We start from the raw sequence: 24,388 nt of genomic DNA, 5'->3' as shown, positions 1-24,388 counted from the left end.
TAAGCTTTTTTTCTCTGGATCAGTCAACTCGAGGAGGTGGAGGGTAGGGATTATTTGTTGTTGCCATTATTAAATCAGTGGGAATCAGAAGTGCTTTCAACATACTGAAAAATGCTACAATCCCTACAGCATATTCCAATCTAAATTCTTTACATCGCTATACAGTACTACATTTTGCAGTGATTATGTTTGCTAATAAATGTGTACTTCCAAAGGAAAAAGAAAGCCATATGTGTTTTATTCCAAGTTCACATGGCTTAGCCTATTGATAGGAAGAAACGTTCCAGGAAAAGATGTTTTTTAATCCATGTAAGCCATAACTTATGTAATACTTCACATATAATGGTTTCTCCTGATCTGTCCTTCTTTAAAATCAAAATCTCTTGAACTGGGACCATAGATAGTAGAAGGAGATTAACTCATGATCAATGTGACCGCTTATATATTGACGAGAAAGTGGAAAATTCATTGGGGGGGGGCAAGGAAAAAGGAAAGAAAGATGAAGTTGAAGTTATTTGAAATCTACCAGGCACTTGCATATACTAACTTATTAATTTGCAGTGAATGAATACATTAACTTAACCATAGAGATGCAAATATGAAAGAAATGAATATAATTTAAATAGAAATGCAATCCACTTCACCGTGGTGGAAAACACCAGGACTACGTGCCTGTTCAGAACCTTAATCAGATGTGGTGGTGCAGTGGTTGGAATGCAGTATTGCAGGCTACATCTGCTGACTGCTGGCTCCTGCAGTTTGGCAGTTCAAGTCTCACTGGCTCAAGGTTGACTTAGCCTTCCATCCTTCTGAGGTCAATAAAAAGAGGACCCAGATTGTTGAGGGCAATATGCTGACATTGTAAACTACTTAGAAAATGCTATAAAGCACTGCGAAGTGGTATATAAGAATAAAACCCATTGCTATTGTCATTGATTGATTGATTGATTATTTGGATTTCTATCTGCCCTTCTCCGTAGACTCAGGGTGGCTTATAAAACAGGAACAATACTGTTCTGCCAGGCCGCAGGGCCACCCAAAAATGAGGCAATTAAACAAACAAACACACACACACACACACACACACACACACTCACAGGCTTGGAAAAATGCAAAAGGTTTTCTTTATGTACAGAACGCTGCAAGCCTCAGTGTCTGCCAGAGCAATGCTAGTTTATGACTCCAAAAGGTCAGAGGTAATCACTCAAGTCAGCACAGAAGTCTTCCTGGTTTATGTCAGCCAAATTACTCACTGCTTGCATGTCAGAATGTTCAAAGATGTCCAAAGGAAACACGAAACCACGATTCATCAGTCTTTCTCCAAAAACTGAACAATAAATTCCCACAACATCAACTGCAAACCTTCCCTTCTTTAATGCTGCGGCAGCATCCTTCATTCCTAACAGTTATGACCAAAATCTGTTTCTGCATCGGCACAGCTGCTCTTGATGTCCCATCATTCTCCTGATTCAGACATTTAGAATAAGATCATTCATTATGTCCTCCTGTCTCAGATGAGGCTCTGGTTGGAGATCTGACCATCTCTACTGCCCTCTGTGTCACTCCAGCCCCTTCCTCATCCCCTTCTCCTTCTGATTCACTGTCTAACTCCTCATCAAGCCAGGCAGGTCTTCTGTGATCGGACAGCCCCAGCAGCCATAGGAGCTGGCCTGAAGCCAACCACAACAAATACAAAAAGGGACATGTGAGAAACCCAAGGTTAAAACAATTTAAACTTATTGGAGAAGATTTGAACCAGACAGCCCTTTAAATAGCAAAAGTCACCATCAAAAATAGCAACGTTCTTTATAAGTTACAGTGAAGTGATACAAACATACTCCATCTCAAATATTGTCTTAACTTTAATTGTATCCCTTTTGTAATTTACTCCTGCCATGAAAAAAGTAGTGTGATATCATTCATTATGAAATAAGAGGAACTGGGGTCTCATCTTCAGCCTCTAACATCAGTTCCACATCTTCTATCACTTGTGTCATTTTATATTCATGTAACTCAGAAAGACGAAGGGGCAAAAATATTGGAAAGCAATAGGAGGGTTCCCCCCCCCCTTTTCATTTTGTTTCAAGGCTTATCTAGAATGTTTACTGGGATGTCTCACGTTCAGCTTGGTTGGGTTTTATTGCGAAAATCTGCTTAACCTATAAGGCTAGTAGTTCTTGTAATTAGAAAGACTTTGTATTTTCAGTTCCAAGCAAGTAGCATATTTTCAGTCCATCAATATATTTCCCCCGGGTTTCAAAACACTTGCCAATTATGTAATTGTACCCAAAATTGTGTCACCTGCTTGTGGGAATTTCTCAGAAAGTAATACCATCTTCAGATGAAGGTTTTCTCTCGGGAACTAAGCCGAAAATGATTCAATTCTCCTACACTTGCAGCGACCCTGTGAATTATCACTCAACAAGCTAAGTTGATTTGCCTTTTTTTCACATTTAATATTTATATCTAGCTTGGCCTTAGATAATAAAGGTAAGATATTTAAAGAGCGAACTAACACGTGCCAAATTCTGTCCTCCAATTTCCCCCCCCCTTTTCTGAAAATCTTTTCCTTTTATAAAAAATAATACTCAGATGTTGTTTTAGAATTCATTTCAAATTCCATTGACTCAGTGAAAAAAAAATGCAGAAAAGCTCAAACCTATAAGCTACTATTACACAACAGATGAAATAGCACCTGGATCAACAGCTGTTGATATCATGATAGCTGAACTTGATGTTGGAACAAATGTCAGAGCAGAAAGCAGCATCGATTCTTTTTCATCAACCTGAACCTTCAAATCTCTTATTGCTTCAAAGGAATTGAAGAAGAAACAGTATGAATTCTAATTGCATTTGTTTGTCTCATCTTATTAGAAAATCCTGCTGCTGAATTTGGGCAATTACATCCCTTACTGTCTGAAAAAAAGTCAGATTAACAGTATCACACACCCATACTTATTTTTCCTTGAAAGAAATATGTACAGGCTGAAATGCTGCATGGAATTCTTCCCTTGCTTCTAAGGATATGCCACCTCAACACAGACAGAAGCCACTGGAATTCCAGGTATTTCTAACTCTCTGTCCCGTGTCCTAAGTTCACATGTACTTTAGCATGGGTGTTTCACATATAAACATTTGGCTTGCTTACCTTGGGAAATAACCATTTATTTTATTTATTTATTCATTTGTCCAATACACAATACATATGGAAGAGAATAGACATGACGTAATATATATAAAGATAATATGTAAAAATAGAGAAGATATATTAAAGGAAGAAAATATATATGATATATGAGATAAAGGAAAGACAATTGGACAGGGAATGAAAGGCACACTAGTGCACTTATGTACGCCCCTTACTGACCTCTTAGAAACCTGGAGAGGTCAATCGTGGATAGTCTAAGGGAGAAATGTTGGGGGTTAGGGGTTGACACTATTGAGTCCAGTAATGAGTTCCACGCTTCAACAACTCGATTGTTAAAGTCATATTTTTTACAGTCAAGTTGGGAGCGGTTAATATTAAGTTTGAATCTGTTGTGTGCTCTTGTGTTGTTGCGGTTGAAGCTGAAGTAGTCATTGACCGGTAGGACGTTGCAGCATATGATCTTGTGGGCAATGCTTAAATCGTGTTTTCGGTGTCGTAGTTCTAAGCTTTCTAGACCCAGGATTGTTAGTCTATTTTCGTAGGGTATTCTGTTTCGAGTGGAGGAGTGAAGGGCTCTTCTGGTGAAATATCTTTGGACGTTTTCAAGGGTGTTGATGTCCGAGATGTGGTATGGGTTCCAGACAGATGAGCTGTATTCAAGGATGGATCTGGCAAAAGTTTCGTAGGCTCTTGTGAGTAGTGTGAGATTGCCGGAGCAGAAGCTACATAGGATCAAGCATGAAGGGAGCATTGCCACAAAATAGCTTCAATAAGGACAAGTAATTTACCGTAATAAGAGTAATTAAAGTAAAAATTTAAAGTCACTAACCTTATATGTTATTAGTGATTTTAAATTTTTACTTTAATTACTCTTATTACGGTAAATTTCTTGTCCTTATTGAAGCTATTTTGTGGCAATGCTCCCTTCATGGTTGATCCTATGTAGCTTCTGCTGCGACAATCTCACACTACTCACAAGAGACTACAAAACTTTTGCCAGACCCATCCTTGAATACAGCTCATCTGTCTGGAACCCATACCACATCTCGGACATCAACACCCTTGAAAACGTCCAAAGATATTTCACCATAAGAGCCCTTCACTCCTCCACTCGAAACAGAATACCCTACGAAAATAGACTAACAATCACCTTATAAGACTTCCTATAAGAAATTGGTCCATCATTTTTTAAAATTAGCAGTCTTGTAATCATCTCCCATAATTAAGGGGGGAAAGGTCGTGCCCTCTCCTTTTTCTTTGGGGGGAAAATGGTCCGTTCTATCAATGGCACACAATGACAGTGAACAGAACTGCAGCAGCTCCTATAATTCATTTTTTGTAAGTCAGGCAGCTATGCCAAGAATCCTGCATTCCCTTTTATGAGATGGCACAGCAATGCCTCATTTTCCCCCCTCCCTCCCTCCCACCCTGTCCCCCCCAGGGAACCCTAGTGCTTTGCTGGAGGGCACCAAGTGAATCATCCAGTAACACAGAAATCTCCAAGTCCTCTTTAGCAATCTCAGGAGGAGGCAGATCTGAGGGAAGTCAGCGGAGAAGATGCCTGCAGCAATGTCAGTTCTAGAACAGTCGGGGCTGACAGGATTCTGAGCGGGGATTAAGGTTGGGATCAGGGACGCAGGGAAAATGAAAAAAGATTCTGGCTTTCAGGCATGCTTCTGTTGTGTTTGTCTTGCTGTTTGTTCTTAAGGAAGATTGACTCCCTGGACATTTGACTTTAAAAAGCCCGTGATCACCTTCATGAAAGGCCACAGTGTTTGCCTAACTACCAGACAGCCTCTGCCAGTGCCAAAGAGCCATGTTAACAAAATGGGATTGGCAAAACTCGGAAAGTTCAGTACATCTTAGGGCTCTATCTCACACAGACACACAGACACAAAGAGAGAAAGAGAAAGAGAGAGAGAGCCCACATGGATTGCTGCATCCTCAAACGTGGCAGCTTAACATGCATACAGTGATGCCACTGAAGTGCAACGCGTTTGAAGTGATATTCTGAGCAGATATTTTAGTTCTTTCAGTGTTTCGTTTTAGACGGTCCATTCAGTCATTACTTGATACTACAGTAATTATGCTAGGCAGCTGCTTGTAGGAAGTGGCTCTTGGTATGTAGCATCTACTATCACAGTTGATTTTCAGAATTGTCAATTGTGGTACTCAGAAAGGGGAATCTCTCAAGAAAAGGGTGCAGTAAGATTCGGGATTTAATTTGTTCTAGCCTTGAATAACATGAAGCTAACGGCAGGAGCTACAAATGTTATTTATGCTATTTCTGAATTTACATCTCCAACTTTTGCCAAGAAGTTAAAAGTAGCTTTCTGGAATTCTTTAATCCAATCTTTCTATTCTATTCTATTCTATTCTGTTCTGTTCTGTTCTGTTCTGTTCTGTTCTGTTCTGTTCTGTTCCATTCCATTTTATTTCTATGTCACCCAACTCCTGAAGGGCTCTGGGTGGCTTACAACAGGATATAAAATACATTTAAAAACATCATAAAAGATTAAGAAAAAAAAGTTAAGAAAAATCACATGCATACATATCATTCAAGGCCGGACCTCATAAAATTGTCAGATCAATGGCCCCAAGCCTGCCGGAAAAGTCAGGTCTTCAATGCTTTCCGGAATGTCAATAGAGTGGAGGGAATCCGGATCTCAGGAGGTAGTTGGTTCTAGAGAGCTGGGGCAGCCACAGAGAAGGCTCTCCCCCACGGTCCTGCCAGCTGATACTGTTTAGCTGATGGGACCTGGAGGAGACCAGTTCTGTGGGATCTTACCAGTCGCTGGGAACTATGAGGTGGAAGATGGTGTCAGAGATAACCTGGCCCTGAGCCACGTAGGGCTTTAAAGTTAATAACCAACACCTTGAATTGAGCCTGGAGACCAATAGGGAGCCAGTGCAGCTCACGGAGGATAGGTGTAATGTAAGTTACCTAGGTGCACCCACAACCACTTGCAGGCTGCATTCTGGACCAATTTTAATCTCTGAACACTCTTCAGGGGTAGTCCCATGTAGAGCATGTTGCAATAATCCAACCGTGAGGCATGAGTGACTGTGCGGAGAGCCTCCTGACCCAAGTAGGGTTGCAATTGGTACACCAGACATACCTGTGCAAAGGTCCCCCTAGCCACAGCTGTTTGATGTTGGTCTAATCTTAGCTGTGGGTCTAGGAGGACTCCCAATTTGTAAACCCGTTTTGAGGGGGACAATTCCCCCCCCCCTTAGCCAAGGAGGGACAGTTAGAAGGCAGTACCCAAAGCTACTCGGTCTTGTCAGGATTAAGTCTGAGCCTGTTGACACCCATCCAGACCCTCACAGCTTCCAGGCACTGGCACATCACATCCACTCCTTCACTGAACTGACTGGGGGTGGAGATATACAACTGGGTATCATCAAGCATATTGCTGATATCTCACCACAAAATGTCAGATGACTTCACCCAGGAGTTTAATGTAGATATTAAATAGGAGGGGAGAGAGCAGTGCTGGGCTCCTACGGGTACAGTCAGGTATGCAGAACCAGTACAAAAATTTTTGGTCAGGTACGCAGAACCGGTAGAAAAAAATTGAATTTTTTTTCTTTTTTCCCCTTCTGGGCTCTGGATATGTTTTTTCCTATCGCAGTAACTGAGGTTGAATGTATATAATTTTGGAAGAGCTCTGTGTGTGTGTGTGTACATACACATAAAGTTTATATAGTAGATAATGTATATTTTTGTGCGCCTGTGTGTAATATGTATGTACACATATGGCATACATGTGTACATACATAGTATATGTATATTTGGGACGTTCAGTAGTAGTAAATAGAGAGGGAATTTGTATCTCTTTTAGGCAAGGAGAGGCCAGGCACCCTAACCCAAACCCTTGACATGAGTGACGTCAAGTTGGCCACCTTTAAGCCAGTCACATGACTTTAAGCCAGCCCCTGGTGACATGATCGTCAAACCACTCCCACCTAGTCACATGGCTGGTAAGCCACACCCACAAAATAAGCCACACCTACAGTGTGGTAGTAAAATTTTTTGCAGCCCTTCACTGGGAGAGAGGACCAAGCCCTGAGGCACCCAACAAAAGAGGGGTCTGGGGGTTGACCTCTGTCCTCCTGCCAACACCGATTGTGAATGACCAGAGAGATAGGAGGAAAACCACTGCAGCACGGCACCTCCCAACCATACCTCCCTTAGTCATCCCAGAAAGATACCATGGTCAAGTAGCACCAATATAGAGGAATGACCCCCATCTTGGTCTCGCCAGAGATTATCCATCAGCATGACCAAAGCAGTTTCCATGCTATAGCCAGGTCTGCAGAAAGATTGACAAGGGTCCAGATAATTCATTTCATCCAATGACCATAGAAGTTGAAGTGCCACCACTTTTTCTATAACCTTTCCCACAAAGGGAAGGTTGGAGACTAGATGGAAGTTCTTTAGAAACATAGAAGTCTGACGGCAGAAAAAGACCTCATGGTCCATCTAGTCTGCCCTTATACTATTTTCTGTATTTTATCTTAGGATGGATATATGTTTATCCCAGGCATGTTTAAATTCAGTTACTGTGGATTTATCTACCACATCTGCTGGAAGTTTGTTCCAAGGATCTACTACTCTTTCAGTAAAATAATATTTTCTCATGTTGCTTTTGATCTTTCCCCCAACTAACTTCAGATTGTGTCCCCTTGTTCTTGTGTTCACTTTCCTATTAAAAACACTTCCCTCCTGGACCTTATTTAACCCTTTAATATATTTAAATGTTTCGATCATGTCCCCCCTTTTCCTTCTGTCCTCCAGACTATACAGATTGAGTTCATTAAGTCTTTCCTGATACGTTTTATGCTTAAGACCTTCCACCATTCTTGTAGCCCGTCTTTGGACCCGTTCAATTTTGTCAATATCTTTTTGTAGGTGAGGTCTCCAGAACTGAACACAGTATTCCAAATGTGGTCTCACCAGCATTCTATATAGCGGGATCATAATCTCCCTCTTCCTGCTTGTTATACCTCTAGCTATGCAGCCAAGCATCCTACTTGCTTTCCCTACCGCCTGACTGCACTGTTCACCCATTTTGAGACTGTCAGAAATCACTACCCCTAAATCCTTTTCTTTTGAAATATTTGCCAACACTGAACTGCCAATACAATACTCAGATTGAGGATTCCTTTTCCCCAAGTGCATTATTTTACATTTGGAAACATTAAACTGCAGTTTCCATTGCTTAGACCATTTATCTAGTAAAGCTAAATCATTTACCATATTACAGACGCCTCCAGGAATATCAACCCTATTGCACACTTTAGAGTCATCGGCAAATAGGCAAACCTTCCCTACCAAACCTTCCCCTATGTCACTCACAAATATATTAAAAAGAATAGGACCCAGAACAGATCCTTGTGGCACACCGCTTGTAACCTGACTCTGCTCAGAATACTCGCCATTAACAATAACTCTCTGATGTCTACGCTTCAGCCAGCTGCAAATCCATTGAACTATCCAGGGATTAAATCCAATCTTCACTAATTTATCTATCAGCTCTTTATGTGGAACCGTATCAAAGGCTTTGCTGAAGTCCAGGTAGGCAATATCCACGGCACCACCTTCATCTTTAATTCTTCTGGATACAGGGAAGGCTTCTTGAGGAGGGGGGGGTCTCACCACTGCCTCCTTTAAAAATTACAAGAAGGACCCCTCACTCAAAGACACATTAACTAAAGCCTGAAACCAGCTTGGTGCCATCTCCATGCTGGCCGAAACCAGCCCGGAGGGATATGGGTCCAACAAACAAGTGGAGGAACTTGTCTACTTCCTCAACCTTGCTGATGCCTTGTTGTTCAGGTTGCAATTTCAGAACCTTGAACCAGCTCCATGCCTGGCATTTTCTCCATACCCTACCATCAAAGACACACATTGAAAGATCATTTTCTAATTGCTTAAGAAATGTTTATTGTGTTTTGGATGCCAACCTCTTTGACACCACCCCTGAAAATTCTTTGACTTCTTCTGGCTAGAAATATAAACTGTATACAAGCAAATTGTGTACAGCCAGAGAGGAAAAGGACAACTTTTCAATGTTTGTGACAAGGTCCTGGGCCTGAAACACACATTAAATGGTGCTGATGCATTTTGAGATCATGTCTGGATCTGCCTTGGACTATTGCAGCTAATCTCTTCACAAACGGTTATAGCTTCATCAAACAAACAGAAGTGGCAGCAAGCAGCAGCATATTTCATTTGCTACTTGCTTGAACATAATGACATCTGTAAGTGCCATCAGCTTCCTTTGAAAATCAGAAGCAATTCTGTAACTGATGTGCTTTTCTCCATGACATGTGCATAAGCTAGACATATATAAACCGGCTGGTGACAAATCTATCCAACCGGCTCTCATGTAATCTATTTTGGACACCATTATAAAAGTATAATTTAAGACAGCGATGTGCAAGTTATTGTGCTTTGTTCTAAAAGATGTCAGACCAGTTACTTAGAGAGATTCAACTATTTATAAATTTATTAATGGAAATACTCATAAATTATTAAGCAACGAACAGTTGATGAAGAAGGCAATAAGCTATCCATTACTGGAAATATATTATTTGAACAATTTGGGGTTCCCCTCCCCCTGCCAAATTAATATGTTTAAATCTAGACAGTTTGAAAATACAAAGATAGAGCTCAATGGATAAAAGGTAGGATATATATGAAGCTAGATAAGAAGAGGTCACCAGTGCTTCCATATTATTTACCCACCATTATTAGACAATCCTAGCATCTAGATTTTGGGGTGGGGGGATTGATGCCCAAATAAGCCACAAAGAACATAAGGGCAACCCACTTTACTCCTGTGAAAAACCAGTTTCTTGCCAGAGTATCAGGAAAAGAAGTGATTTAATTTCTCATAATTTTATTTTGGGACCATCATTAAGAGATTCTCTTGGGTATGGTCCCCAGGTTCAGTCACTAATTGGCAACCTTAGTCATGTGATGGCCCAAATCTTCTTCCATGAAAGCTGATCAACCAGGCTTTCAGCAACAATAATATGTTCCATCCAACATCACTTATGTCAGGGGTACCTGTGGTGGCCTGAGTGCTCTGCCAGTGAAAATGGGCTCTATGCTTTGTTTGTTTCTGGTTGCGATGGCCTCCTGCAGCCCTCTGCCAATGAAAAGAGAGCTCGGGAGGGCCACAAGCAGCCCTCCTGAGCTCCTTTTTGCTGGTAGAGACACATCAGGCTGGTTCCTTGCTGTTTATTTTATTTATTTATTAGAGTTGGAAGGGACCTTGCAAGTCATCTAGTCCAACACCCCGCTCAAGCAGGAGTCCCTATACAATTTCAGACAAATGGCAGTCCCATCTCCCCTTGAAAGTCACACGTGTTAGAGCGCTCACAACTTCCGCAGGCAAGTTGTTCCACTGATGGATCACTCTTACCATGAGAAAGTTCTTCCTTATTTCCAGGTTGAATCTCTCTTTGATCAGCTTCCATCCATTATTCCTTGTCTGGCCCTCTGAGGCTTTGGAAAACATCCTGATCCTCTCCTCTCTGTGGCAATTCCTCAGGACGACTGCTATCATGTCTCCCCTGGTCCTTCTCTTTGCTAGACTAGCCATGCCCAGTTCCTGCAACCTCTCTTTGTATGTTTTAATTTCCAGTCCCCTTATCATCCTGGTTGCTCTCTTCTGCCCTTTCTCTAGTTTCAATGTTGTTTGTTGTTGTTGTTATTGTTGTTGTGGGTTGACCAAAACTGTGAGCCCTGAGTTTGACACCTCTGGTCTAGGGAATGGTCAACAATAAGAGGAGGCATAGTCTACAGCTGGATAGTGGGTGGGGCAAGAGATTTAGAAGGGACCCTCCCTGGTTTCATGGGCTGCAAAGAAGACAGTTGGAGAATTGTACTTTCAGAGTTGCAGGATGCTCTTAGCTTAGCTTATTGTACATTGAAAGCATAATTATCACACATTGAATACAACTTCCCAACAAATTGTACAATTTTGATGCAATGACCTGGAAAGCTCTAAACTCAACTGCAGGAAATACAACTTTAGTAACTGAGTAGTTGATGCATAGAATTCACTACCAGACTCTGTAGTATCATCACCTAAACCCCAAAACTTTACCTTTAGACTATCCACTTAGGACTCTCCCGATTCCACACTCCACACAGTAAGGAGTGTGCATAAGTGCACCAGCGTGCCTTCCGTCCCCTGTCCTAATGTTTCTCTTTTACTACTATCATGTATATAAATATTATTATATCGCTATATACCACCAATACATACTTGACTAAATAAACAAATAAATACAAATAAATGAATTATTAGTACCAGTTTCTTGGTTGCCCGATACTCTGATGGAGAATCACATGCTGTCCTCTGTACTTATGCTTTAGTGACTTATCTAGGACACTTGAGTCATTTACTTTGTTTGCTTGAACTTTGTTCACAAAATTTTGCTTCATGCCAGGACTGGATTATCACCCTGTTTTGTGCATCTGCACAGACATAGTTCCATACATCTGGGGGAAGTCTGGAAAAATATTCAAGAGTAGTAATTCATCATAAGCCATTGTATTCAGAGAGTGCATATTTCATGATATCAGCAACATGTGGGAGCAATGTGTTGAGCAATTCCCTACCTCACAGAGAGTCAAAAAGCGAACAGAGTGGCGGGCCAATTGTATGGTCCAGTGAAGATAGCTGCCACGATGCTGAATAATACAAAAACAATAGTAGCTTTATAAGGGGGCTTCCTTTAAGGACTACTCTGAAATTATAATTGATCCAGAATGCAGCACTCAATGTATTACCACGATTCCCACATTGGGACTATGTAAGACCAGTTCTTTGGGTCTTGTATTGGTGAAGCAATTTAGTTCCATTCTGGGTACAATGTAAGGAATTGGTTTTAAACCAACCTTTCGGAACTCAGTAACCACTAAATTCAACAACAACAACAACAACAATAATAATAATAATAATAATAATTATTATTATTATTATTATTATTATTATTACTTATTAGACTTGTATGCCGCCCCTCTCTGAGGACTTGGAGCAGCTCATTTTAAATAATTTTAAATCCCATGGACCGCCTAATGACTGGCTGGCTGAAGGATTTTATAAATCTTGGTGCTGTCCTTGGACAATGTTGGAATGCAGTAGGATGGAGACAGTAATGTCAGTACATGACTTAAGGCTCTCTTATTCATAGGCTGGGGTTGAGATGAAGACAACACCATGGAGAAAGGACGGGGGGGATGTTTCCACAGTACATGCCATCATGCAAAGAAAGCAAGGAAAAACCCTTTCTATGTCTTTATTTCAAAGTGATCAACTAAGTATTTTACTAAGTGCTTGTTGCTTCCTGTGCCTTTCCAGAGAAATATTGAGTAACTTTCTACAGTCCGGTATCATCCACATATGTTGGGGAATTTCAATTTTCTCCAACCCCCAGAATGCATTCTCTGAGACTGCTGAAACAATGTTGTATTGCTTCTAATTCCTACACCTGGCTAGGTGATCATGTGACTGGGTGGGCATGGCCAACTTGATGTCATTCACATCAAGGGGTGCCTCGCCAGCCTCTACTCACCCCTCCCCTCCCAGCCATTCCTCGCCTACCCATCCGCATACTCAGTGCCAAAAAATACCTCCCAAAAGCTGAGAACAAGATGGTGATGCATGTGAAGTGCTGGAAACCTGGCTTCTGCACATGCACAGAGGAAACAAATCAGCAAAACAATTCCCTCCCCCCTCAAAAAAGTTTTTTTAAAATGATGGAGTCTATGGTCCGGCACCTACAGAACCGGTTCCATGACATCACCATGACGTTTCCAGCGGTTTGCTACTGGTTCTATAGAACCAGTGTGAACCAGGAAGAAACCACCTCTGACGCAGTCCCACTGGAACAAAGCCTTCCAGCCCTTCGCCACCAGCAGCATTTCCCTCCAGCCTTCACCCAAAGCCCCACACCAGGATGCTGAAACATCCTTACATTATCTACACTCGACCCCTCCCCTTTTCTAAGAGGTCTGTAAGGGGCGTGCATAAGTGCACTTTTGTGCCTAATGTCCCTGTGCTACTGTCTTATTATCCTTTCCATTACTATGTTCTACTTATGCTATACTATGTTAACATGTACTACAATACTATACTTGTTTCACAAATAAAATAAAATAAAAATAAAAAATAAATACATTTCTCCCCCTCAGACCTGCACAAAGAGACCCCGAAGGGGGAGACTCTGCAGCAACACAAACATTCATTGCCCCTATCCAGTCCAGGGATCCTATGTTTGAGGACCCCTGGTTTAGTGCAATATAAAAAATGCAAATAATTTTTCTGTGGATCACCAAAATTTTCTCATGGACCACCATTTGGTGACCACCATTTTGAACAATAAAGCCCTTTATGACTTGAAGACAACTGCAGGACCACCTTCTCTAACGTATATTGCTCTTACCCTCTAGAGCAGTGTTTCCCAACCTTGGCCACTTGAAGGTATCTGGACTTCAACTCCCAGAATTCCCCAGCCAGCATTCGCTGGCTGAGGAATTCTGGGAGTTGAAGTCCAGATACCTTCAAGTGGCCAAGGTTGGGAAACACTGCTCTAGAGTATGAAGGGAAAAACTCCTTGTGGCGTTACATTTCCAGAAGGTGAGAGGAGTTAAGGCTAAAAGTAATTTGTTCTTGGTGGCTGCCCTGATGCCAGGGAACTGTATCCCCGTGGATATCAGGCATATCCCACTCTTTGATGGCACTCAGAAAACTGTTAATAATTGAGCTTTTTGAGAATGTATTCCAATGATATTTTTCCTACTGGGACAATTTTCATTTTTCTGTGTTTACTATTATGAGGCATGCGATTGTTACTTTATTTTCATTCTTTACCTTGTTGTACAGTGGTACCTCTACTTAAGAACGCCTCTACTTAAGAACTTTTCTAGATAAGAACTGGGTGTTCAAGATTTTTTTGCCTCTTCCTAAGAACCATTTTCTACTTAAGAACCCGAGCCAGGAAAAATTTCCCAGGAAATTTGAGAGGAGGACGAAGGCCCAGCCAGTTTCCTGCCATTCCCTCTTTAATCCCGGCCATCTTGGGCTTTTCTGGGCTGCCAGAGGAGCCTTTCGGTGGCGCTTAAGGAGGCTTTGGCAGTCCAGAGTGAACAATGCATTTTCCTTTCTCTGGGCGCTTGGAGAGGGAATAAACTTCTGCCAGCACCCAGAGAAAAGAAACGCTCCCTTTGCTCTGGGCAGCGACTGTCCTCCTCCTCTTCTTCCTCCTCCTCCCACCCAAATTCCAAGCTTTTATTTCTTTCCTAATGGGTTTGCACACATTATTTGCTTTTACATTGATTCCTATGGGAAAAATTGCTTCTACTTACAAACTTTTCTACTTAAGAACCTAGTCACGGAATGAATTAAGTTCTTAAGTAGAGATACCACTGTATTTTAATCTTACCATAAGCTACTGTTTCCTTTCTTGAAAAGAAAAGACATGAGAATCATGATATTGTGGCCAAATATAAATTCAGTAAGAGGGACAATGTAGTAACAGACTCTAATATAACCTTTACCAAAATGATAGTACTGTTGAGGCTGCAACTCCTTTAGCCAAGCTGGGTTGAAATGGTAGGACTGGTAGTATGACTACATTTGCAGAGCTCTATGTTGCAAAAGGCTGCCATATGGGCAGTAATATCACTGGCATTGCAACATTACTCATTAGTCACAATACATTTCCTGATAAGATTCCCCCTGACTTTTACAAGAAATGCATTCATCCACGTGCTGCAATAGCAACAAGAATACTGTGATGACATCATTTTTCAAGTTTGGTCTGGACCAGTGTTTCCCAACCTTGGCAACTTGAAGATATCTGGACTTCAACTCCCAGAATTCCCCAGCCAGTGAATGCTGGCTGGGGAATTCTGGGAGTTGAAGTCCATATATCTTCAAGTTGCCAAGGTTGGGAAACACTGGTCTGGACAACCTTTCAAACAAGATGTTTTTAAATCCAGGCCCATCTTCTCTAATTCTGTTAGAAGGATCTGCATCTGTCACACTGAGTCTTCGGAGAGGGGCGGCATACAAATCTAATAAATTATTATTATTATTATTATTATCATCATCATCATCATCATCATCATCATCATCATCATCATCATCATCATCTTTGGTATCCCAAACAGCAACAATTTGCAAAATGATTCCACTTTTGACAGGAAAAATATCAGGGACATACATATAGGTGCCCTCAGTGAAGGGCTACCAATTTTTTTACTATCACGCCTTGGGCTTGGCTTATGCAGGAAGCCCTGCGTTTTCTTTCAACATCTTTCAGTGCAAATTGGGTGCTCTCGGGTGGATCTCCATTTTCACTACCCCACTGCATTCCCCCTGCCTCCCACCCGTTTCGGGCATTAGCCCACCCCTGGGTACACCCCCAATCACAGTGACCAGAAGATAAACAGAACCTAGCAGAGATAATCTCACTTCTTGCTAAAGAATTTTACCAAGACAGTGACAATAATGCTATATAAAACATGCACGTATTAGTGCGTGGAACAACTTTTGCAAAAAGAGGGAACAAAAGACTTGAGAAAAGAAGAAGACAAGTTACAACAGCCAGCTCAAATGCAAAGTAAGCTCACAAACTAATCCACAGTACATAGGAAAAGAGCACAAAAATAGAAACAAGGGAAACCAAGACTTTTAGAGTTTCAGCTGGCAGTAACAGTGCTAGATGTAAGGGGGCAGGCAGCAGGAGGAGAACCCACATTCATGAATGCGTATTTAGTTACTATGATGCTGTTTCTGCAGAAACAGTTGGATAGAAATCCAAGGCTCCACCCAGCAGAATGAGCAGATGGGCTGTCAAGTACAGCAGGACTGGCTGACCACATTTTAAAGTGAAATGTTTCACGTTACACTCTAAAAAGTGTGGAGTTAGGGTGGATGGGGTTCTTCTGTTGGACCACGAGGTAATAGATTATGTTCTAAAGAAACACTCCTCCATAGGACTATAGCATCCAAAATCTGTAATTATCTAAATCAGTGTTTCCCAACCCTGGCAACCTGAAGATATTTGGACTTCAACTCCCAGAATTCCCCAGCCAGCAGATGCTGGCTGGGGAATTCTGGGAGTTGCAGTCCAAATATCTTCAAGTTGCCAAGGTTGGGAAACACTGATCTAAATGCATCCATGTTTGACTCTGAGAGCTAATTCTATGCAATGTAGGAGACAAGAATTAATCTGAGGGAGACTAGGATGTCAACAAAGTTGGCCATTGCTTCTATGTTGTTTTTCTATCTCTCCCTACCACTGGCATTGTATGCATATCACCCAAACAGCGTCTCACACACATTCTTCTCATCTAATATAAATTGGAGCTGGGCAGCAATTGAATATTTACCGTAGTTGCAAACTTATTCTTGTTCAAAAAAAAAATAGTTTCTTGCCTGCAATACAAAAAATGCATCATCTGAACAAAGTTTGGAAGAGAAGTAAGAGTCTTAACTATTATCCCATGAAAGAATAGAACCAGTGTTAACAAAATATATTACGTGATGGTTTTAAACAAATAGACTTTAAACTCTATTCCTTTTTCCTCTTTCTCATATATACATCATTTCTTCATCTTTTTCCTAAAGCTGTTTATTTCTCAGAAGCCAATTCTTCTTGCTTCCAACAGAATTGGTGGCAATGGCAAGAGAACCACTAGACTGTGTTACATTTTGGCTCTGGATAAGTTCCCAGCTAAGCCAAGAACTGCTAAAACAGCAAAACACTGAAATAATAGCAAGAACAACAACAACAGAACAAATTCCCAAAACATTCACTGATCTCTAAACCACAAAACTCGATTTATTGTCCAGTCAGCACTCACAGTCAAAGCTGGATTTTACTCTCCCGGTATTTTTCTGCCAATTCTCTAATCTCTTTATCATATTATCTGCACTCTTAATTTCTCCCCAAATCTTTTCTACTTATTTTTCCTTCATCTCCCCACCATTTGCTGTCTGATCAGAGTTCTTTTGTAATGTCTTCAGGAGGACATAAGATGAAAGTCTTTCTTTCCACCGGTATCTACATAATGGTGTAATAATACACTGGTGATTTTCAGACAAGCTCTCAGCTGTGATGTCATAAGACACTTGCAAGCCCCATCACAACATCAGTAATGATTGTACCAAAAACTGCCTTCCGTGTCAAAAGGTTGGACTAGAAAGCTTCACCACTCAAACAGAATTCTCAGTTTAGGGCTCTTGTGGCCTTGCAGCTTTTTCTTCTCTAAGATACAAAAGGCTCTAAATTCTTTTTTTCCCCCCTATATCTTGCAGTGTTCTTTCCATCTTTTTTCCTCTTTTCTTTTCTTTTTCATACATAATATTCAAACCTGTTTGAGAGTGCTTCCCCCCCCCCCAAGTTTTCTTTTAACTTTCAAGGTCAACAGGGACAGACAATGCCACCAGTGCCTGTTTGATATGTGAGCGCTATTGGCGTCCATTGCCACGGTTTCCGTGGTAACACAGTAACCATTAATTTTCAATTAAACTAGACAAAAAGCCCGATGACAGCTCCAGGTCTGCTGAAGATGTCAAGAATCCGTATTAATATACAGCAAGAGAGCATAATTGTGTGTCCATCTTCCCGAGCAACGAAAATGGGGGGATAATTACCAGCTAGAAAGCCACTCTATAATTTTGTTCTTACTGTCACCACAACCCTACATATTAGCATAAATTAAAAGCAGGGTTTATTGTTACTAAAGTGCATTGATATTTCGAGGGTATTTTCTTTCTTTTAACTGTTTGTTGTTGATGGGTGATTCCTGGACTCGTGACAGCTTGTATCTTGGGAACATTCTAGATGTGGAAGAGTAACGGTGGAGGTCTGAAGGATGTCACAAAAGTTGAAAGAACAAAGAAAAAAAATGTAAAGGGTAAGAGAGGCAGGGCTTGAGGGAGTGAATAGTCTGTTTCTTCACCTAGCCATACAACATCATAATTGAATCTCTAATTTTCCTATAGCTCCTAACGTTAGCATATTCGGTGCTAATAACTTCACTTTCTGTTCCTTGAAAACCCCATCATGCAATTTACATTATAGCAGGTTCAGACTTACCATTAACGAGAGCAAGGCAACCAATCCAGGCAGCTGATGTGGTGCCAGTCAAACTAGACTCATCTAAGAAACTAGTGTTGTATAGGTCAGCTGTAGTAGCAGAATCTTGCAAGTCGGAAAGGGCTTCTACCTCCCTCTCTTTATCTTCAGATCTCTGGGGAGGAATTTGCCTGAGATGTTATTTTCCCAGCCTGGGGTCTTATCTGATCATTGCCTTGGTAGTCACTCTTCACTCCTGTCCTTCAGGGCATCCCCTCTGCCTTCTACATGCAGAGGGCAGTGGCTCAAGATTTTTCTCCTGAATATTTCAGGTATTTAGAAACATAGAAACATAGAAGACTGACGGCAGAAAAAGACCTCATGGTCCATCTAGTCTGCCCTATTTCCTGTATTTTATCTTACAATGGATATATGTTTATCCCAGGCATGTTTAAATTCAATTACTGTGGATTTACCAACCACGTCTTCTGGAAGTTTGTTCCAAGGATCTACTACTCTTTCAGTGAAATAATATTTTCTCACATTGCTTTTGATCTTCCCCCCAACTAACTTCAGATTGTGTCCCCTTGTTCTTGTGTTCACTTTCCTATTAAAAACACTTCCCTCCTGGACCTTATTTAACCCTTTAACATATTTAAATGTTTCGATCATGTCCCCCCTTTTCCTTCTAGCCTCCAAACTATACAGATTGAGTTCATTAAGTCTTTCCTGATAAGTTTTATGCTTAAGACCTTCCACCATTCTTGTAGCCCGTCTTTGGACCCGTTCAATTTTGTCAATATCTTTTTGTAGGTGAGATCTCCAGAACTGAACACAGTACAATATTCCAAATGTGGTCTCACCAGCGCTCTATATAAGGGGAACACAATCTCCTTCCTGCTTGTTATACCTCTAGCTATGCAGCCAAACATCCTACTTGCTTTTCCTACTGCCCGACCACACTGCTCACCCATTTTGAGACTGTCAGAAATCACTACCCCTAAATCCTTCTCTTCTGAAATTTTTGCTAACACAGAACTGCCAATGCAATACTCAGATTGAGGATTCCTTTTCCCCAAGTGCATTATTTTACATTTGGAAACATTAAACTGCAGTTTCCATTGCTTTTACCATTTATCTAGTAAAGCTAAATAATTTACCATATTACAGACCCCTCCAGGAATATCAACCCTATTGCACACTTTAGGAATATCAACCCTATTGCACACACATTTCATTTGAGATATTCCCCCACCCCATCCACAATCATTTTCTCTGTCATCTGTTATATGTTATACACACATACAGACTGGGAGAAACCACACTTAACACCAGTGACTGTGAGAGAGATCTCGGAGTCTTGGTGGATAACCAACTAAATATGAGCCAGCAATGTGCAGCAGCGGCTAAAAAAGCCAACGCAATCCTAAGCTGCATCAACAGATGCATACACTCTAAGACTAGGGAGGTATTAATACCACTCTATAATGCCCTAGTCAGACCTCACCTGGAGTATTGCATTCAGTTCTGGTCTCCACACTTCAAAAGAGACATAGAAACTCTGGAAAAGGTATGGAAAAGAGCAGCCAAAATGATAAGGGGACTAGAAACTAAGACATACAAAGAGAGGTTGCAGGAACTGGGCATGGATAGCCTTGAGAAAAGAAGGGCCAGAGGGCACATGATAGCAGTATACAGGTACTTGAGGGGATGCCACAGTGAGGAAGGAGCCACACTATTTTCCAGGGCACCAGAAGGCCAGACAAGGAACAACAGCTGGAAGCTGACCAAGGAGAGATTCAACCTGGAAATAAGGAAGAACTTCCTGATGGTCAGAGCGATCAACCAGTGGAATGGCCTGCCAGAGGAGGTTGTAAACGCCCCTTCCCTCGACATTTTCAAGATGAGATTGGACTGCAATCTGGCTGGGGAGGTGAAGGGTTTCCTGCTTGAGCAGGGGGTTGGACTCGATGGCCTGCAAGGTCCCTTTCAACTCAAATAATAAATAGATAGGATAGATAGATAGATAGATAGATAGATAGATAGATAGATAGATAGATAGATAGATAGATAGATAGATAGATAGATAGATTTTATCCTATACCTTTAATATCCTATACCTTTAAAACACTTTGTGGTTCTAAGTGTAGTGGAGGACACTAACCCTTCAGGACCGCTGAAATAAGATCTGGTCACCTCCTATATATGAACAGGGACAGGGAGGGGGACACTTTTACTTTAGACAGCCAATAATTTTGAATTTATAGGGACCTTCCATACTAGCAATGAATAGCAGCATCTAACCACCACTATGTTGCTTTATCATCATGCAATCAGACTTAATATTTTGACCGTAATGACTGGTTGATACTATAAATGCTAGTTCAAAAATGCTGGTAAACATTGATATATTTCTATGATTATTTCATTGAAATATTTTTTTTTGTTTTGTATTAAAAAACAAACTATAAAAAACAGACCTTAATTCAAGAATGTGAGTTTATCCGAAGGAAATTAATTTCAGCAATTAAAGTAAAATCTACTTTAGATTATGAACTGAGAATGATTTCATCTTACTTGCTTGCAGGGATTCTGAATAAAGCCCTTTCTTTTCACCATCTCCAAGGCCAACATTTTCAGGCTTCATACGCTTGAAGTTGGAAAATCCGTTAAGTTGCCAGCACCCCTTTTCCCTGCTTCAGATTCCATTTTCCCTATTCCAATTAGCCTGTCGGCGTTACACAATTAGCGGACAGTCTACAATATTTTTATAACCTCCTTCGCTAAGACTTACCTTGAACTTGAAATGGATGTAAGCCCATGGCTGCTGAATTTCTAGTGACAGATGGCAAATTTATTTATCTAAGTGAAAGGAAAAAAGCAAGTTTCTTATATCATATCCAGAGAAAGCTGTCCTTCAAAAGGGAATTTAATGTAATTACTCTTAAGGGAGCTATCCTCATACACAGTCAGTCACAACACTGACCTGCTGGCTAGGATCTGACAAGGAAATTACAGGCTGTATATTCAACAGAAAGAGTACACACTCTGAAAAGAAAGACAAAATGGGAGTGTTGTGAAAGGGGAAAGGATCAGCTTCTGGGTTTTCTTCTAAAGGCTATGTAGCCAAATCAACACAACTGACAGGCCTCTTATGAGGAGCTGAGATCACCTTATGATAAAATTCCAATCGGAATGTTTGCTGAATTCTGGCCTTCCAACAAGAATATGATTTGTTTTGTCCACTGTACATTCCAGAGAGGCAGATGGCTGAGAACGTATAGAGACACACTTGCTAAGGTAGAAATATGCTGCAACGTCCTGCCTGTCGGCGACTACTTCAGCTTCAACCACAACAACACAAGAGCACACATCAGATTTAAACTTAATATTAACCGCTCCAAACTTGACTGTAAAAAATATGACTTCAGTAACCGAGTTGTCGAAGCGTGGAACTCATTACCGGACTCCATAGTGTCATCCCCAAACCCCCAACACTTTACCCTTAGATTATCCACGGTTGACCTATCCAGATTCCTAAGAGGTCAGTAAGAGGCGAGTATAAGTGCACTAGAGTGCCTTCTGTCCCTTGTCCTATTGCTCTCCTATATCTCCTATACCTTTCTTCTATTCCTATATCTCTTCTTCTATTCTTTCATTGATGTTCTATTACTTTATCTTCTTTTCTATTCTTTCTTAGATATATTTTACTATGAGTATCTCCTCTATAACCTTCATCATGTATTTTATTATGTGTATATAGATATATACCCACTAAAACCCTCATTGTGTATTGGAAAAAACAAACAAATAAATAAATAAATACATGTTATGAGTCAACTGTACACAAAATAGAAGCCAGTTGCAGGGAAGAATTGGCAGGTGGGAGAGTTTGCTTAACATTTCCTCTGCTGAGTAGTTCTCTCCTTCAACCGCACTTTTTCTGGCATCAGTGCATCTTTTCATGAAAATGGAGAACACCAGAAAGTTCTTTTGGCGCGACTGCTTTGGATGGGCCAATCTGAATTAGAGTAAGTGCTCTGTTGGAGGATTTGCACATTAAAATGAGCATGTTAACTTACCCACTGAAAACCCACCAACAGCCAAGATACGTTTAACACGATTTTGGTAATAAGAGTAGTCAACAGGCCTCTTACAGGTAGTCCTCAATTTATACCCATTTGTTTAAAGACTATTTAAAGCTATAATAGGGCTAGGAAAAATGATTTTCAATTGGTCACATGATCAAAATTTGCACAATTGGCAACCAGGATCTATTTATGGCATACAAATCTAAATAATGATAATGATAATATTAATATTAATAATAATAATATTATTATTATTATTAATAATAATAATAATAATAATAATAATAATTATTATTATTATTATTATTATTATTATTATTATTATTATTATTATTATTATTATTATTATTGGGCCATCTATTGCGTGATGATGCTAAACCACTCACAACAATCCATAAAAAACATAAAATGAAAATGACAACACAGCAAACGAGATCACTATGCTGGATTTCGTATTTCATCACCAGTCGGGTGCTTCCCAAGCACCTAGGACTACGTGATGTAGCGGCGAATTATGTTTGCCAATCCCAGTAAAGTGGCCTTTTGCAATTGACAGATGGAGATTTTGTGAATTCCAATGGTTTTCAAATGTCCACTGAGATCCTTTGGCACTGCGCCCAGCGTACCAAGTACCACTGGGACCACTTTCACTGGCTTATGCCACAGTTGTTGCAGCTCGATTTTTAGATCATCATCATCATCATCATCATCATCATCATATTATTATTATTATTATTATTGTTGTTGTTGTTGTTGTTATTATTGTTATAGCACCTTGGGTTCAAACAATCACCATTTGCAACCTTCCTAGGGGGCTTCTGACAAGCAAAATTAATAGGATACACTTTACAACCATGCTTAATGACCATGGTGTTTCACACACACACGCGCGCACACACACACACTAGCAGAAACAGATTAATCACAACTCACTTAACATCACATTATTTAGTGATGAAGTTTCAGTCCCAATTGTAGCCATAGGTCAGGGACTTTGATGTCTGCATCTGAAGTGCAGTTTTAACCAACTGTGGTTTCCAGGTGGCTATCAGAGGGGACCCTCCATGAAGTGCAGGCAAAAAATCCAACTGAATGGGAAGGGAGGCTTTTGCCTTCTCTTTCTGCTCAAGATCCCCATGTACAATTGGTGGGCCACTGTGTGACACAGAATGCTGGACTCGATGGGCTTTGACCTGATACAGCATGGCTCTTCTTACATTCTTATGTTAATGGTTATGTGGACATTAGTCCCATAACAAAAAGTATAAAATTGCCTCTTGAATTCCATGGACATCTCCCTCTCCCAGTCCAAGTCGAATACCTTAGCCCAGTGATGGCGAACCTATGGCAAGCATGCCACAGGTGGCACATGGCGCCATATCTGAGGTCATGCAAGGCATTGCCCTATGTCAGCTCCAGGACTCATGCGCATTGTTCAGTCCTGGCCAGATGGCTTTATTCCATCTTTTCAGCCACTTTTGCTCTCCCCGGCTTCAGGAAATTCTGAAAGATGCTTCAGTGAGACCTGTGCACAGGGCATGGGGCTTGTGTGCATGCATGGGGGGAGGGCATTGCATTATGGGTGTGGGTACACAAATGCATGCTATAGTGCACATGCTCATCCTTTTGGCACCCAAGCCAAAAAAGGTTTGCCATCACTGCTATGGCCATTACACTACACATGCCTGCAAATGCACAATATCTTGTAAGAGAACAGTTTGAGGCAAAGCCCTAAATGTAACTAGTAGAGGAATAAAATTGTTCATCATTCCATTTGATGTCACATTTTATTGCCTGTAGAGTTAAAGAATGAACAGAGCTCAAATTCTAAACTAACTTTTGCAGGTGGAATTTATTATTTGCTATGTACTGCCAATTTTTATTAGGGGCTGCTTCTCTAACAAACAAGCAGAACTTATTTCCTCAAATCAGTTGGGTCTTGCTATGAACCAGCTGCTTTCGCAGGGCCCAGTTACAGCCTTTACTGAAACTACAAAAGATTGAAAAATGGAAGCCATGATCAAAGCCAAAGCTATAG

The sequence above is a fragment of the Erythrolamprus reginae genome, chromosome 3 (genome assembly GCF_031021105.1).
Source record: "Erythrolamprus reginae isolate rEryReg1 chromosome 3, rEryReg1.hap1, whole genome shotgun sequence".
In the NCBI taxonomy this organism is placed as follows: Eukaryota; Metazoa; Chordata; class Lepidosauria; order Squamata; family Dipsadidae; genus Erythrolamprus; species Erythrolamprus reginae.
Note: the sequence above shows the minus strand (reverse complement) of the source record.